This window comes from Phaseolus vulgaris, chromosome 3 (assembly GCF_000499845.2).
Source record: "Phaseolus vulgaris cultivar G19833 chromosome 3, P. vulgaris v2.0, whole genome shotgun sequence".
Taxonomy (NCBI): domain Eukaryota; kingdom Viridiplantae; phylum Streptophyta; class Magnoliopsida; order Fabales; family Fabaceae; genus Phaseolus; species Phaseolus vulgaris.
This window is the reverse complement of record NC_023757.2, coordinates 47,641,568-47,661,232: the sequence shown is the minus strand read 5'-3', so window position 1 is coordinate 47,661,232 and position 19,665 is coordinate 47,641,568. Positions and strand designations below refer to the sequence as shown.

The 19,665-nt window shown below is 28.4% G+C and overlaps 1 long non-coding RNA gene across 1 annotated transcript; it reads left to right on the top strand.

Moving 5' to 3' along the window:
* The first annotated feature begins 14,575 nt into the window (after positions 1-14,575).
* On the top strand, positions 14,576-19,054 carry LOC137808282 (uncharacterized). Its single transcript, XR_011080691.1, has 5 exons — positions 14,576-14,731; positions 14,945-15,030; positions 18,269-18,427; positions 18,541-18,598; positions 18,681-19,054. It is a non-coding gene; the product is annotated as an uncharacterized lncRNA (long non-coding RNA).
* The last annotated feature ends 611 nt before the right edge of the window (positions 19,055-19,665 follow it).

Below are 19,665 nucleotides of genomic sequence, written 5' to 3'. Positions count from 1 at the left end.
TTACATGATTTTCTTAGTTTTTATCCATTTTGATATTAAAGTGAAAAGGCTATAAATTTAAGAATAAAAAATTGTTATTCATTTATTGAACTAGTTATGTCGAAAGGTTAGAACATTGAGAAGTCGAAAGATTGAGAAGTCAAAAGAAGTAAAGAAAAAAAAAACATTAGTGGAAATATTACGTGGAAAAACATACATCTATCAATATCAATAAGAGACACTTATGGAAGATAAATAAAGTTAATTAAATGTTAAAAATCAATTAATAAGAGATAAGCAGAAGAATAAATATGATGTGACAGACCCAATAAACCCATTAACGAATAGTATAAATAGATAGAGTATTTAGTTTAGTAGTTTAGTTTTTCTGATGAATGATTAATACAAATATTGACTTAAGCTTCGGAGAATTCTTACCGATACCACACCTCCCAAAAATACAAGTGTCTGAGAGAAGAATTAACAGAGGAAAAAAGGAATAAGAAAGACAAAGTGAAGAAAGATTATGAGGACACTCTCTCCCATAAAATTTATACAAGTACATTTATTATTTGTATTATTTGGAAGGGAAAAAAGTTTAATGCATCATAAAAAAAAACTTATATCCTTGACTAATTGGACTTTGGTTTCCTTCATTAAATATAAAAATACGATAATGTAAAAATTCATATTTGTAGAAGTATCTTTTAATATGGAAAGTTGTATAATGAGTTCCTAGTTTTATTTGACACTCTAATATAAAAATAAGAAAAATTATATTTTAATAATCAATAAGTTTTATATAATTTGAATGATTAAAATGATAGTATTAGTATTATAAATGGTAAGATGGATATAGAAAAAAAAGTGAATTTTCAACTTATCATGATTAAAAAAATAATTACTTTAGAATAGTTTTTTGAAATAAAATATTATATTATAATAAATTGATGAAATAAGTGGAACTGATATGAAGGTATCTTTGAAGTGGATGAATTTGTAGAGAGAGAAAAAAATGAAAGGTGAATTAGCATTTAGAAATGGAGGAGAGGGGCTCCCCAATAAGGGAAGAAGACAGAGGTGTTGTAATGTAGAGATTGGTTATTTTACGTGCTGTTTTGCAACTTGTTGTTTTGTCAACTCTTGTGAAAGTGAGAGAACAGCAACAAAAGTGATGATTTTGGGTGGGGGTGAGGAATCACTCAAGAGGCATGGCATGGCATCAAACCCAAAAGTTAATGTGATGGGAAAGCCACCACAAATTTTGAAGGTACCTACAAAACCCTTTCCTTTCACATGAACATGCCTTGATGGCATTCTCAGTTCAAAATTAAAACCCAAGATGCCAAATTTGTCACCTCTTTTTTCTCTTCCCACCCTTTTCTTTTTCCTTTCGCATTCTGGTAACTCATCATTGACCTTGTTAATACGAGGAAATCGATTATGTTGCCCAAACAATTAAGAGGAGAGTGCCCTTGTGGGTCCTCTCTGTTTGCTACATACAATCATCAAACCCTTAACAGTAGTACCTCCTTCCAACCCCACACTTCTTTTTTCTTCTGTTTTTTCCTTTTCTTTCTATCATTAGGTTACCAAATGTGAAGTTATTATGCTCCCTCTACTGCTAAGACATTTCAAAAATCTATACCAAATCTTAAATTTCCCTTCCATTCTTCTCTCTCTCTACACATAAAAATGTAAACAATTCAATGTTTTTTTTTTCTCACATAAGCTATAATTATTGCTAATGTCACAAATGGCTTCCTTTCAGATTTTGAGTTCTTTTGAACTCTCATTATTCAACTTAATTTTCGTTTACTGAACATGGAATTCATTTTGTAATTATTAAAGTTAAAAAGAATTACTTTTTTGTTTGATAATGATATTTTAGAAGGGGTTTTATAATAAAATTCTAAAATAAAGGAGCCTTCCTAGATTTTTTTTTTCTCCCACTGTAACCCATTAACCATACACACCGGCTGTTAAACTTTCCTTTTTCGTCAAGTCATTGTGTAATTATAGAATTAAGAGTAATTATAGTGATAGTTGTATCATACTTTATTAGCAAAGGGAACAATCTCATGTAAAATACTTTAATTAACTTGATTACTAAATTAATCAAACAACATCTTAGGTAAACGGATCTAAGAAAAAGTAGCTAGGCCCAGTAATACACAGTAGTTAAAAGATAGAAATCAAAAGAAAAATAGTATCGAACAGTAATTAATAATTTTTAGTTACCCAGAAAAAGTGTATGAACTTGAGCTTAAACAGTCTTCTTCTTATTCTTCCTTTTTTATGTTTTTTGATGATCGAGTACTATAGACAGTGTTCTATAACCGAAAGGCCATATGATGAATGAAATAGTGTAAATTTGCAATATTAATAACTCAATAATTAGAGCACTTTGACTGTGATGATTAAGGGTAGGACCCTTGATCTTGATTGTGGTTGATTAAGAGCATGGGGAAGGCAAAGCTAAGTCCCCTTATTGCAAGTGGAGATGATTTTTTTAGGAAAAATCATAACATTGTCGCATAAGTTCTTGGATCTGAGAATGTAAGCCATATAGTATACATTAAGAAAGAACCTGATCTGATCTGCACGTTAATTTAGTTGCTTCTGACTCAAGTGGTCTTCTTTAGGAAAGTGTCATCATTACTGGCACTGATTACTGAAACCTAAATCAAACAGGGTCCCCAACAACATGCATTTCCACTTGACAAATTTTCCTGCACACAACACTTTTTTACGACACTGTATGTTACAATCATAAGAGAGAAAAAGATAAATACAGTGAAATCCAAAAAAAAGTCGAAATACGTTATCTTATTAACCATTAACTCATCAAAACTATGACAAATCTGGAATCAGTGTTATGCATGAATGGGATAGGATTGGTTGATCATGTTGATCCAGGTTCTCGCTTCTTACATTTTAATATGATAAATGCTTCTCTTTAGGTTAATATTGTTTGGAGTAGTGTTTTGGTTGCTATAGTTAGTGAAATCTGGAAATACAGTAATAAACATATTTTTCAAGGTGAAGTGATCGACCTTTCGAAAGTGTTCACTTTAGCACAATTAAAGGTTTGGTTTTGGATAACTTCAAAAATTGTTTCTACTAATTTTTCTTACTCTGAATGATGCATGGATCATGTGGCTTGCATGTTTTCAATTAAGTGAGTTTTTGTAAGGTTTGTTTACTCCTTTAATTGGACTGTTTGTTGTTCTAAGTTTGTAAGGGTTAGGTTGTTTGGAAGGAGCGTGAGGATTTATTGTGTTATGGTTTGCATAATGGTTGGTTATCCCTAAAGTGATTCATATTTATTTATTTTTTCTTGTCGATAAAAAAAAATTATGTAGCACAATTATCTTTGTAATGAAAGATCGTAGCATATAAATTATAGAAAGAGAAAAACAATTCATTGAAGAAACTCAGTCGGATTAATTTCCGGGTTGGACTCCCATTGGGACGCCATGCATGCATGCAACAATCTTATTTAAACAAATCCAGAAGTGAGCTTTCTGGATATGCACATGATTTTCAAAATGAATTAGTATTGCATAAAAGTTAAAGTTATTACAGAATATATATTTTTTCAGTTAGAAGACAAACATAATTTAGTGCCTACTATTTGATTGAGAATAATATGCACGTGTGGGAGCACACGTTTACCTGTATGTTCACCAGTTTTCCCCTCTCAAGCTATCGGCTTTTATATATATAATGTCTGAAAATGTGAGTATGCAAGTGGTCAAAATTATATATATATAATTCTCAAATCCTAGAAAATAGTTATGTGGCTCACAGCCCTAAGTTTTGATGGATGAAGATGAGCTTCTTGTTCCTTGAAACTAAAATAATATATATATATATATATATATAAATAAAAGTGAGTGAGTAGAGTTCCATTTTATTTTAAAAATAAGTAAATTAAATTATTCTCAATCTTAATTTTCTATTTTTATTTGATATTACTGCACTTTATATTGACAGATAACATGTGTAATTGGATTTTGTAATTCTTTTTCATCTTCATTAATTTAATAATTATTCCAATATCAGAAGGGCATGAAAATCTTTCTTATTAAAAGGTCCATTTTTTAAATAAAAGTGATTGTTTTTAAAAAATCTTACTCTCTTTTATAAAATATATCCATTTTAATCAGATTTAGTTACACTATAATTGTCTTAAGAATTAATATAATAATATTACAATTATATATACTTGGATGTACTTATTAAAATTAGATTACATTTGTAATATTTATTTTATATTTCAATTAATTTTTAAAAATACAAAATTTAATTATTTAAAATACTAGTTTCTAAAAAATAATTGTATAATAAATAATAAAACATATAATTGTACAATATTATATTTAATCATAAAGTGTTGATCTGATTAATTTTTAATTATAGTTTAAGTGTTACAATTGTGATGTCGTCTGGATTGTTATACAACGAGACACCTGTATATTTATTTATTGGAATGAATGCAAAGAAATAAAAATATTAATGTTTTTTATTCTTTCATAGAATAAATTCCAGAGATTTGTATATAGTTTAAGTGGATTGTTTACATGCTTAATTTGTGTCATAATTTTTAATTATAATAACAATTTTGCATGAAGTAAATTATGTTTGTAAATTATGTTCAAATATTAATGTGTGCTAAAGATAAAAAAAAAAAATCTGATGATTCTTGAATGTTCCTTATTTAAATAAGTCTTTATGCATATTATAACAAAATTTGTTAATATAACTTATTTAAAAAATAATTAATACTATTTAATTTATTAATTTAAATTTAAATAATTGACACAAAAAATAATAATATTTTTACTCGTTAAATTATTAATTAATTTTTAATTTAACATCATCACAAAAATATGTTTGACTAGTTTTACTATTAAATGAGTACTATAGAACAAGTATTAATTATAATATATGTATATCTCACTAGTCCGAGTATTAAAATAGTACTATAGAATATTTATTAATTATAATAGGGAGAGAGGATTGCACTATTCAGGTTGGACATATTCCACGTGAGATCTTAATTAATGTTTTCAAAAAATAATTAAAATGATTACTACTCACGTAATTGGAATTCTTAATCAAAGATAAGATAAAAGGTTCAAATTAAGGATAAGTCATTTTAAGTTAAATTATGTTTAGGAAAAAAATATTACGATTTATCTTCTAGGAATAAAGTTTCCTTTTATGTTTTTATTTTATTTTAGATCTGATTATATTGATTTTGACTTTTAGTCCCATAATTATAAGCATCTTTCCATTAATAATTTTGTAATTGAAACTAATGACACGACTAAAAGCAAAAAATAAAAATAGATGCAATTATAGATACAGATATATTTGAAGTTTATTTTGATTTAATATGATTTTACATGATGAGAAAACAACTCGGTTAAAAAAATGTTGTGAGGTGTAAAATAAATAGTAGATCTTTTGGGTATTTAAAAAATAATAATTACTTATTAGTAATTTTTACATATTTAGATCAATTTATTAAAAAAAAACAGAAGCATAAAAAAGCATAAAATTATTATTTTTATATGTAGCTCGACGAAACAACATGGAATTGCTTCTAAAGAAAATGTTCTACTTTTTTTTTTCTTTTTTTTTTATAATCAATTATTTTAAGTACAAACGTACTGAAGGTTTGTCTATGTGTATGTTTTATAGTAATAAGGCTTTTATGAGTAAAAAAATGTAATTAATGCTGTATTTGATTTTGTGTTAAATACTCCATACATGTATGCATAAAATGACGCAGGTAACTTTTGACCTGATGCCCAACTAATTTGTTAAATTTTGATTTTAATTCATTATGAAGAGGAAGGATTTCTTAAAATTGTGATGTGATGGGTTGATTCGGATTAGTTAGTTTTTAAGGTTTTAGTCTGAGATTAAAGAATGTTTGGTATTATAAGTTGGATCTGAGTAATATTTTAGATTCTCGTTAATATAAAAACAATCTTAAATAATAATAAATATTTAATATAATAATCAGAACTTAAACTGAGAATTAATATTTAATATTTAAAAAAACTGATAATAGAGTAGGGAGAACATGTAAAACATAAAAAAGAGACATAATTGAAAAAAAGATAAAACAAGTCTACTGATAATCATTATTTTTGGCTAAACTCAATACTAGGAAACATCCTTCTTTAGAAAAAATGAATAAATAATCTGAATAAAGTAAAATTTTGAATACATTTTAAACTGGGTGGTTTGAAAGATAAAAAGAAATATAAAAGTGAGGTAGAAAATTGGGAGTTTAGGGAGCATGCCCTCTTGAGCATAAAAGAAAAGTGAGCTCGAAATTCCAAGTTCCAATAATTCGAGTCACTTTCAAAGTTTGGGCTTAGAGTTATTAGAATGAAACCTTATTGAAGAAATGAAGTTCCCTAAAGGACAGCTACATATATTAGTAGGATTTTGCTATATTTTAAGCAATTGAATGAGAAAAAGCTTGAGGTCCATGAGTGAAAGTAACTTGTGTAGCTGCTATATTTTTGGTAACTCCAGCTGGTGCTGCCACTATTACTACTACAATGCCAACTAATTATTGTTATCATTACCTTGAAAAGCAGGTAGATGGGATAGACCACCTGGACAAAGGGGGTACATTGCCCTTTATTTAAGCAGTAGGGGACCAATAAACATACCCAGTCAAGGGGGCAGCCTATCACAACTTTGGTTTTCTCTCCACTTTATGCTTCTCTAGGAAACTTCCTTTTAATACATACCAATATCCAGCTACATCATTTTCCTCTCAAACTTCCTGCTAAACAATAATCTAACACTTAATCTCTTTTGTTCTTCTGCATATCAAACATCTCTCCTCACACCAACAAATCCATGCCCATACAACCTCCAATCAATCAAACAACTTCAATGCATAACTTCAATTACAGGCCAATTTTTTCTGTGCTTATTCTCTATATCTACTTTAGGCCACAAACAATTAACTGTTCATGAAGCTTAAGCACATGAATATGTATTGAATAAAACGAAACATCACAAAACTCAGATGCTCTCCCCATCTTGGTCCCTAAATAGGGAAAATAGCAAAGTTGTCTGCTAGCAACTAGGTGACTAACCTGTTAGAGAAGAAAGGCATCTCTCAAAATCCTCAATGTACTCATTCATCACCCTTGTCTCGATAAAAAAAAACCTTATGAATCATGTTAATGCAAATTTTCAGTTTGGTTGACCTTAGCATTATAGCTACTTACACCGTTGAATTAGCAAACTCCTCTTTACACAAGTTTCTCCATAAACTTTTCTGAGAAAAAAAGGAATTTTAACTTGTAAAGAAATGATTTCAGTTTCTTTTATAATTATCTGTCATGATTTTTTTTTACAAAAAAGTTCATGTTGAAAACATTAAAATGGAATATAAGTTTTACACGTGAATGGCAGAAACAGAAACCACCACCCGGCCCAATAGCAAATGCTACAAAAAGAAAGTAGCTTTTCACAAGTATCTTAATGTGGTTCTAAGATTCAGACTAACAAGTTCAGCAGGCCATGCTACAGAAGTCCAGATTCAGCTTTTAAAGGTGTCATCATGAACCAACTTTCAAAATTTTGAAGTTGTTGGGTTGTACACAAATCATTTTATATTATTTAAACCACTACTCTCCTTTATGCAAGAGCATGAAGCTTATGTGAATAATGCTTATACATAAACCCTACTTTGTGCTTAGCATTTTGGTTAGCGGAGGATTAAACACTGCCAAATGGTCTTAGAGTCTTTCATATCGTGTCATGAACAAAGATTAAGTCACTGAGAAAATACACAAATGTTTTATATATAAGAAGTACCAAAGATGTAGTATTTCAGAAAGAAATTAAAAGTTCTACCCTGCGTTACCTGAGTAAAATGTGCATGAGTGAACCTTCGCTTAAAATTTGTGAAGAGTTTGTGGGAGAATTGGGATTGCACGAGTTAGCTTGATCTTAACATGTGGAAAATAATTGAAATTTTCTCCTTTATTTATTGCAGCAAAATAATGTCTTCTTCTGAATTTGATTTTTAATTGCAAAATATCCAACACAATTATTGAGTTTACAAGTTTCCGTAAGTGATGAACCAGTTGCTTCCATAGCAGAAGGGTCATTCCTAGATCTTTTTGGATTTTAATAATTTATTTTAGTCTGTGTTTTTCTTTTAATTTATGGATAGATTATTAAATAATAAATATAATATCATATAATATTTTAGATTTTAAGTTGTAATTATTTTTTCAGTTTTAACTCTTTTGTATTATTAAAAAAATTATTAAATAGAAACTAATTATTTATTATTTAATTAAATTAAAAACCATCTTATAAATTAAAAAAATTATTAGTATCTAAATAGTTTTTATTATTAATAAAAAATTATAAAATAGTTTTTAAATTGACATCTAACCATTAACTATTTATTATTTTATATTCTAAATTAGCCTCTATTAGTATTTTATACACTAATTTAGAATCTAAAATATTAATAGCTAAAACCTAGGTAGGTAATTCTGATACCAATTCAGAAATCATTTTATAAATTTTTATTAATAATAGAAACTAGTTTTTTTTTTTTTATAAAATTTTTTCATGTTAGGCATCATTATGCTACTTGACATCTCAGCTAAACTGATACCTCAAGTAACAACAATCATTTGCCATCACATGAAAAAAATATTATTAAAAAAAGAAAAAGAAAGAAAATACAAAAATATGGGGGAACTAGACTAAAACCCAAATGTTAACAAAAACGATACATAGGAGGACTATACCTATTAATAAAGAATTCTAAGAACAGACTAGATGGAAGCCTATTATACCAATGAAAGGATTTTCTATGAATAGATCCTAAATTAGCCAACTTATCAGTACACGCATTTCCTTCACGAAAAATATGAGTAATCTTAAACCTTCTTTTTTCACAGTAATTAAAACAAGTATTTCATCGATTACGAAGCATCCAAGGAACATTTGTCCTAGCAGTAAACGCAGCACAAACCAAGGCAGAGTCACATTCCAGTCAGACATTAGTAAGACCAACTTTTGAGCTTTCTCCAAAGCATATATAACTCTATAAAATTCAGCAACCAAAGTAATAGAAACTAGTTTAGATACTAATAATTTTTTAGTCTCTAAATTAGTATATAATTTAGTCAATATAGTGAATAATTATTTTTAGTCTCTAAATTTGGTTATTTAATGATTTCATTTAATGATTTTTTTATAGTGTATACTCTATTAGTTATTTTTATCTTTTATCTTTTAATTGTATTATATTACTCAATAATGTAAGTGTCAAAAAAAAATTATTAATAAAATATATAATTTTTTTTTCTCCTAAATGAGATGAGATATGTAAAACAAATATAGTATTAAAGTCTATCATAACGAGTTTGTTGGACTTATCAGATCATATGCTATCAGGTCACCCATAAATATCACTACAAGAAAATCATGAAATAGAAACTAATTTTTAGATACCAAAATAATTAGTTACAATAGAAACTAAAATAGAGACCATTTTAGAAACTAAAAAAAAAATTGGTTTCTAAATTAGTTTCTATTATTTTCTATTATTGTTAAATATTTTCTAAATTGGTATCTAATTAGCAACTAAGGTTTTAACTACCAATTATTTAGTTTCTAAATTTGGTAGCAAAAACCTTGGTTGCTAATTAGATACCAATTTAGAAACTATTTAACAATAATAGAAAATAATAGAAACTAATTTAGAAACCAAATTTCTTTTTAGTTTCTAAAATGGTCTCTAATTTAGTTACTATTGCAACTAATTATTTTAGTTTCTACAAATTGGTTTCTATTTCATGATTTTCTTGTAGTGTATATAGTCCTAAGTTGGAGTGTGCCGGAGATTCCACATGAATTAAAAATTAGAAATTTTATAGTTTATATGTGAGTGTAAATTTTATCATATAAATAAGATGATTTTATAAGGTTGAGTTAGTTTTAAAATCTTTTATATGATGTTTTTAATATAGACAATGTCTACTTTTGTTCACTTTTGTACTGATTCATTCATCTGACCGTGAATGAATATATTCTGCTGTCTCATCCTCAATGGCGAACTTTAGTTACAATGACTATGATCTCTTGTAGTTTTACCGCCATTGAATGACAAAAATTATCATATCTGGGCATCCGCAATGAAATTGGCATTGCAACAAAAGAATAAGACCAAATTCGTTTATGAAAGTTCAATCCAACCATTAATCACGGACCCGTTATTTGGACCATGGAAACTTGCAATACAATCATAATTTTGTGGTTACAACATTCAATTCAATTTCGGAATCTATTGTGAAATCCATTAAATGAATTTACAAGTCCTGGATGTTTGAAATGATCTTTGAGATAGGTTTTTTCAAAAAGGGATACTTTTTTAATTGAAGATATTGAAAAGGATCTTTATCTTTTCATCAAGGTATGATACTCTCTCATATTCTTAATTTTGTGGTATTATACAAATCAAGAAAATTAAAGATTAAAATTATGTAATCCTTATTAAATGATCGATTCTAATAAGTAGATTGTACAATTATACTTTCTAAATAAAAGATTGATTATGAGTACAACATATTATTAGTCATATGTCTTATTAGACATTGAGTATATGAATTATATCTCTGTAATAGAGATTTAGTGAATGTACATATAAGATAGGTTGAGATATTTAGATATACAAATGACAACTAATCATAATTAGTGTCATATAAGATTATCTACGTGATGCCACTTAGGACAAAAGATCATAATTTAATATACATTGTTTAACAAACTCCATCATTCGAAAAAAAAAAACCTAAATTATATAATTTTATCAACATTACGTCAATTTGAGACAAGAAATCCTAATTTAGCTTATCTTATTCAACAAGTTCCATTATTCGAAAAAGAGGATTGGAAAATTTTCATGAATTTTTTTAGATTTTTATTTATAAAAAACCCTAAACTCATTGTTATAAAAGGATAAATATTTTTGAGTTTTCTAGCTTAAGATATTGTTACATTCTTTAACTAAAAATAATAATAAAACCAAGAGGGGTGAATGAATCAGTGGTTTCTTAAATATATTTTTTCAATTAAGATACTGATACAAGTTTTCCTAAAGCACTTAATTTAGGATTCTTGCAAAATAAAAAAGAAGAAGTGATAGAGAAAGATTCTCAAAAACATTTGAATTGGTTCGAATCAATTGATTATATATTTAGTATCAATTAACTTAATTTTAGAGTGATTGATTTCATTATTTTAAAAATGCTTAAATTACAATTATAATATGTGAAATATGTCACGCAAGTTAATGCACCTACAATTCCCTTAAAATATTCTTAGGAGAAAATACCAAGAAATGAAGATAAACACTACAAGGGATGCACCAATAAGATGTATAACAAGAGTTTACAAAAAAATCATAAAGACATCACTTCATTATCATGAACCACAAAAGCATAGAATAATGAGTTATCAGGCAGAAGATAATCCACAACCTTGAAAAGAAATATTTGAACAACTTTCATAGAGATAAGAGTTTCTTAAGGAGATTCTTCAATATATGAAAATAATAACTTAAAAGAATAATTCATTATTTTTAAGATATCTCAAAAAATTATTTATAAAAGAATATATATAAAAATGACTTAATCAATTATACTAAATAATAATCAATTATCATTTTTAGTTGTTTCTATGAATACAAGTGAAACAATGTAATTGATTATGGTAAATTTGTGCAAATAAAGTGTTAATATTTAAAAACTATTCTAAGTGATAATTGATTAGTAAAATTGTGACTTTGAAAAACTTGATTATCCAACATTAAATTAATTATTTGAAAGGATTTATCAACAAAAGTAATAATTTAAAAAAATTATTATGATCAAATTATAATACTATTTTAAATTAGTATCTAACATTAGTTATCAATTTTTTAGGTACTAACTTTAAATTCTAAATTAGTTACTAATAACTAATGTTATATATTAATTTAAAAAATAATTTATAATTTAAGATATTTTAATAAATAAATAATATTAATAATTAATATTAGATATTGATTTATAAATTACTTTATAAATTTTAATTAACAATAAAAATTATTTCAATTATTAAATATTTTTTAATTTATAAAATAATATCTAATTTAATTAATAGTAATTAATTATTTTTTATCATTAAAATTAGTTATCATTTAATAATTTTTTTACAAGTTTAAGTTATATAGTGATAACAATTGAATGAATTATTATTGAATAACTAATTTGCAAATTCAAAAGGTTAGAAGAATGAAAGAGAAACAAGAGAGTTATAAGAAAGATTTCTATCTTCCTTGTATTATTATGATGTTGCAAGGGATTTACCAATGACCATCATTCATTATTTTTGGGAAACAAGTTACCTTACCTAAAGCAATCTTCGTAATGTTTAATTTGTCAAATTTTCCATTTTCCTCAATCCAAAAAGGAATATAAAGTTGACGAATAATCAAAATGGCGTCGTAAAATAGTTTGGTGAGATAGTTTAAAATGAAGAAAATCTGTTCATATTGTGAATGGTAAAGGAATAGAATACTGTATTGTGACTGTTTCTTTCTGCACCTCCATATCTTCTTCTGGCACCTCCATACACAACATGAAAATACATTTTTATCCTTCTTGTGTCATCTCCATTGAATAATTTTCGGATTATGTTCCAGAAACGTATTTAGAAAAAGACTTCCGGATTACATAATCCGAAAGTTAAAAAAGACTTCCAGATTATATAATCCATAAAGTAATCATGCATATGAAAAAAGACTTCTGGATTATATAATCCGGAAGCTAATTACAAATTTGAAAAATGATCTCCGGATTATGTAATCTGAAATATTACAGAGGGGTAGTTTTGAAAATACGAAAATCTATGGAGGTGAGAGAAGAAGGTATGGAGGTGCAGGAAGAAGCGGCCCTTTATTGTTCACGTAGTCTCATGCATAACCTTTCTGAGAATAAAAACAAAACTTTTTTTTAATTTCTTTTTGTCACATGCATAGTTTGATATCCGCACGTGTTCTTATTCAATGTGATGTGCCAACAAATACTCAAATGTATTGGACGGGTTTTATGACCTGGGCCAGACTTCCTGCACCAATGAGTTTCGATTCGTCCTCAGCCACGAATTTCTAAAATTTAAAGAGTGGAAAATGTAGAATTAAAAAATACATTTTGAAGAAAAAATTGAAATAACTTTTGTGTTTTAAAAATGAAATTTTAAAATATAATTGAAAAACCAATTTTTTTGGAAAAATAATTTTAGAATAAAAAAGATACATTTTAATAAAAATAATTTTAAAAATTAAAATCCAAAAAATTCAGAAAAGAGATTCTGAAAATTCCAAAACAAGAATTTTGAAATTCAAAAAATATTTCGAAAATCCAAATCTAATTTTTTTTATAAATATCAAATTTAGAATGTATTTTGACTCACATTTAAAAAAAAAAAAACTAAAAACGACATTTTCATCATTTCATATAAGACATCAGATTAAAAAAATTGGGTGCAGAAAGCAATTTACAGGATGTTTCTCACTGCACCCCCAACAAATAATATTCTGCACCCTACTATTTTGGAAAAGACTATTCTACCTTTTCTAAAACTGACTTCCAAATTGTTTTTTCTAAAATATTTCCAAATATACTTTCCATAATACATTTTATGAATCCTGGATTTTTCATTCTAGAAATTAAAAAAATAAAATTGGAAAAAATATTTTGAATTGATTTTTTGCCTTATGGATTTCTTAATATGGAAATACATTTTGCTTACTTATTCCAAATACCTTTTACTTATAGAATCATCCAAAATTATCAAGGATAATTCTAGTACTGCAAAGAATGAAGGGTGCAGGAAAAAATATTAGGCGCAAATAAAAATATCCCAATTTACGTTACCTAAATGGGCTATAAGGCCCAAATAGTAACGGTGTAGGGGATGTTTCTTCCTGCACCTCTACACTTTTTTTCCTGCACCCTACATTTTTCAGAAATACCAAAATTACCCTTTATAGTTTTAGATGTTTTGAGAATAGTAGTTTCATAAGCAGAAAATTCAGAAGATAAAAAATCATTCAGAAACATATTTTCTGGAACACATTTTTTTTATTTATGGATTTATAAGTCCGGAATTCATAAAACATGTTCTGGAAAAGACGGTTCTGGAAATATTTCGAAAAGAACAATCCGAAAGTAATTTGTTAAAGGGGTAAAACAGTCTTTTCAAAAGTGAGAGGGTGCAGGTAGAAATTTGTAGAGATGTAGGAAGAAGTTGCCCGGTGTAGGAACTTGTTAGACAAATTCTTCATACACCATACCAATTTGAAAATATATTTTAGAATTTGTTTTTTTTCTGAAAGTCAGAAATATATTTCAAAAATCTAAATCCATATATTCCAAAAAAAAATTCAAAAATATCTTTTTATCTACGTCCTTTTTCTTTTATTTAAAGTTTCGTATTTTACTGAAAAATCTATTAGAGTTTTTAAATTAGAGTTTCAAATTGATATGATGCTGGGAGAATTTGGCTTGTTGCTATCTTGTCACAATCCAAATATTCGATTACCCCGGGAACTTTGCAAATTTCCTGTCCTTCCTCCGCTCCGCTCGAGATCCTAGGCTCGCCGCCGGCAACTCTCTCGCCGCAAATTCTTTTTCTGGTATGCCGTTATTGAGTTTTAATTATTAGTAACAAATGACTCGAGTTATCGATTGTTTCCCTAACCCAAATAATCAATGTGCTACAAAAAAACCGGTGCTGCATTTTCTGTTTGCTTTGCATCCACTGCTTTGCTATTCTCAACGACTTCGTTTTATTATGAAATAAATAAAAGAAATCGTTCAATTTGTTGCATTTTGCGCCTCATATGCAGCCAACAAATGGAATTCATACCGTCGGTGACTATGAAGAGGAAAGAGGATTTTGCATATGGTGAAGCCTACAACACAATGGATGAAGGTGCTATTCATTCTCAAGTTGTCACGTGTCATCTTTTTTTAATAATTTAAAATTTTAACATGCTATCAAATTTGAAACAGGGCTGGAAACTCTTGTTGAATAGAGAGTAACTGGTTTTCCTGTATAGATTAGTGATTCATTTTTAACCATTCTTATTTTTCACTTTGAAATTGCTGATGCGGTGTCTTTTTGTTATATTCTTCTATTTTTGTCTCGAATTCCAGAAACACGCTTTTTCATTTGAATGTTTGTTAAACGAATCTTGAAGAAATAAGGTTTTGAGCTTAATGGCTATGCACTGCACCGTTAATAACTTGTTTAATAAATCAGTGAAAAATTAAACTCCTCATTGAACAAATCTTGAAGATTATGATTAAACACTTCACTGGGTCTCTACCGGTCCTGTCCTTCCTTTCTGTAGGACTTCTACCATCATAGCTGCAAAATTCAACGGGAAGAAAATTTACTTGTCTTGGTGTTTTTCAGTGAATCTGTAATTCCTTAGTCAATGATATCACGACCATTTGGAGAAGAAAGTCAGTGTTATTCCCTCTGAAAATATACTTTGGTGACAAAAGCTTGACTTCCAAGTATGTGTTCTTCTATGACAGTCACTTGAATAAGACATGTTAGATATTCTCAGATTCTTCAAGACATGTTTCTTTTTGGAAGAAGACCCAAAACATTTTTGCTAATAATATTTATAGTCTCTTTGTTGCTACTCAAAGATTAGCCTCATTCAAAGAGACCAACCATGATATTATCTCACGTATAGCAAGAACTTGAGCTGCTTTTGAAGAACTGAAGAGATTTAGGTTGACTCATTGGTGGATATCAATAAAAAAACTTGATATGTTATGTATGGTTGACTCTGAGAAATCTACATTCAGATTTTGATCATGTACCCTGGCCAAATTCTGGTTGGTGATTAGATCCCTTCTTTAGTAGACAACTTAGGCACTAGACTTCTTAATGTGCCTACTTTGGTGAAAGATGAGAGTTCAATCTGAAGAAGAAAGTTTTCTCATGAGGGGTACCAAGAATATTTGGGGATTAAATATAAAAATTCAAGAGACAAGCTCAATCTTCTTTGGCGTCAAGTTTTTCAAAAGCATGCATTTCTATATGGAAGGACAAGGCCCCTCGATACTTGACTTTGGTGCCTCTGTTCACATTTTTCCTAACAGTTCTTCATCCTCATTTATTTCTTTTCCAAAGATTCTTCATCTTGTTACAGTTGTTAATGGATCCAAAATTGCATCTCAAGGAATTGATCAAGTTCTTTATCTCTTTCTTTAAATCTTTCGTCCGTCTTGTACATTCCACATTGTCCTTATATCTTAATCTCTCTAAGTCAATTGACCCACTCTTTAAATTGTTCTATAACCTCTGATGTTAATTCATTTTGTCATATTAACATGATACAAGTCATTTGATTGGTGAAGGACAAGAATCATAAGGTCTTTATTACCTGAAAACAAGTATGTGGTTTTCTATGATATTCTCAACTTTAGAAAAGCTCCTTCCACATTTCCTGGAGTCTCTTGTAATTCAACTCCTCTAACAACTTCACATGTAATAGATTATTCACCATCAACCCCTTCACATGACTTCACACTTCAAATTCGTCCATTTCTATTTTGTTTCTTGAGTTATCATTGTTTATGTCCATCATAATTTTCTGTTTTTTCCTTTGTCTATTACTCATGTTCCTAAAACTATCTATGAGCCACTTAATCATCTTGGGTTGTAGATAGGTCTATGTTGTTAACGTTGGGTCTATTGGTGAAGTTCGTCCCTTTAATGTTCAGTTGGTGGTCAAAGTATATACTCAAATTTATGGTTTTGACTATTGTGGTCCTTTTTCTCCTATGGTCAAGATCAGTACAATTCCTTTCTTCCTTGTTATGCTGCTATTCGCCATTGGTCACTTGACCAGCTTGACATTATAAATGTCTTTCTTCATGGTGATGTTTAGGAGGAACTTTGCATGGGATGGCTTTGTTACCTAAGAGGAGTATAATTTAGTTTGCAAATTACATTATTCTCTTTTTGGACTAAAGCAATCACTGTGAGTTTGATTTGGTAAATTAGTCGTAGTACTATACAAAATTTTGGATTAAAATGAAGTGAGACAAATCATTCAGTTTTCCATTGTCATGTTTTCTTTGATAAGTGTGTTTATCTAATGATTTATGTTGATGATATATAATTATTAAGGGAAATAATAACACTTGGATTTCTCAACTCAAAGAGCATTTATTCAATCATTTTAGACCTAAGACTTTGGCTAACTAAAGTACTTTCTTGGCATTGGAATGACTTAATCAAAGAAAGGTATTGTAGTTTCAGGAAGAAAATATGTTCTTCATATTATGGAGGAGACATGACTGGAAAATTGCAAGTCCATTGATAGTTCCATTTACCCAAATCAGAGGCTAATCGTGGACCAAGTTAAAATCTTTTCAGATTCAAAGATATATAAGAGGCTAGTGGGAAAATTCTTTTATCTCATTTACAAACTTACAAGAGTTGATATTTCTTATACAATTGGAGTTGTTAGTCAATTCACGTAGAATCCTCACATTGACCGGTGGAATGTTGTGACTTGTATTCTCATATATGTTAAAAAAGGTTCTAGGACAACGATTGTTATATGAGTGAGGACAAGAGATATATTCAAATTTCAGGGTATTGTGATGTAGATTGGGTTTGGTCGTCTCATTGTCAAGAGATCCTCCTAAGGATATTGTGTATTTATTGGGGGAAATTTTATCTCTTGGATCCTATACCTGCATTGAAAGCAATTTCAAATACAAAACATTACAGTTGTGAATTCTATCCCACTAACTCCAAAAGTAAATGAATAATCTGACAGTTTATGCAACTGGCTACATTCCATGTTTAAAAATTCACATAATCTGGGTGAGACCCTGAAAAATATTTAGCTAAATATTTTTATAGTGAAAGAAATGTTTCTGTAAAGTAGAAAGAAAGGGCAACATGTGTTTGTGCATGTGTGTGACGTATCTGTTTATGAAGTTTTGAAGATACATCTATTGTTCTACTTTTTCTTCCGCACCCATGTGTTATTTTTTTTACTGATAACCTCCTTTTGAGATGAGTCTGGAGCGTGCCTAATAATTTCCTAGTGGGTTTGGACCGCTCAGATTGATCCAATCCAACTTGTGAAACATTGTAAATTAATAAAGTCCCCATCTTTCATTGATGGTAACAGCTGCACTAAACTGGATATGGAAGTCATTAACTCTACGAAGTCTTGCAGACTTTCAATGAGGTTCAGAAACTTCTGAGCTAGACCAACGGGAAGTTGATTGGCGAATTAATGACCGCCACACCTATGGTTGTTCTGGAGACCTCCAATCTTAAAGTTGCAGCTACGTTCTTCAATATATATTTTTTATCATTCCTTTAATTCATCATATCAGTGACTCTTTCAACCTTGTTTTTTTACTGCTACTTAAAAAATGACGCTTTTAAATATTATAGGTTATTGCTGCAAACAAAGTTTGGGCGACTACCAGTTGTAGATACCGAGGGTAAGCTGGTAAGAGACTTCTTCATTCTGTTATATTAGATCAATTTTCTGTCTTCAGTTTTTGTAGGCCTGATTTGTTTATGATTTGAAGGTTGGAATCATCACAAAAGGAAATGTTGTGAGGGCACTTCAATTTAAACGAGCAAGCGAAAAATGAAAGAAGGAAAGTGCAGAAAAGACCAACAGCAGATAAGTAATTCTTGCATGAGCAGTTACTATAGATACAGCCAATAAAAAACTCAATATTATTGAAATAATTGAAACGACATTGAGTGAGTAATATAGAGTTATTCTCTAAAATTATGAGCACAGGTTAATTTAGTTCCTGGCATTACAAAAACTTTCATTTTAGTCCAAAAAAAAGAGAGACTAAAATGACTGTCATTGGTAGTAATTTATTGCCACATAAATGTACAAATTCTAGGGAAAACTTCATTATTATTTTAGTGCATCTTTAACTTTTGATTGATTGTATCGACGGACAATGCCCCGTTTGTTTCCAACTATGGAAAAGAAAGTGCAAAAATTAAGACAAAAAACAAGAAATGAGACAAAAATTTATTAACTTTGTTTGTGAGTGTGCAGACTTAGACTTCTATAATCGATAATGTTAGAAAATATAATTGATTATGTCATTTTTTTATTATAATATAATAGAAGATTAATAAATATTATTAAAATAAAGGTAAATATTGATTTATTGCAACAAGTATTAACATATTTTATTTGTACTACAACAACAAAAATTACAGCTTTAATACAAAAACTTTAATTTTGTTTATTTTGTTTCAACTCCGGTAATTTAATGAACACATTTTTAATTATCACATGTGTTTATTAGAAGGAAATTGTCACATGTGTTTATTAAAGGAAAAGGTAATGTTAATATGCAATAGGAAATCTTTTATACCGTGACATTACTAAAGACCAAACACTTACACAAAAAAAAAGTAACATAATTAAAATTGTTATACTGAGATTGTAGTTATTTTTATTGTATTAAAAATTAAATGTTAATAGTTTTTGTATTGAACCAATTATTTACCCTTAAAATAAGAAAAAATAAAAGATAAAAA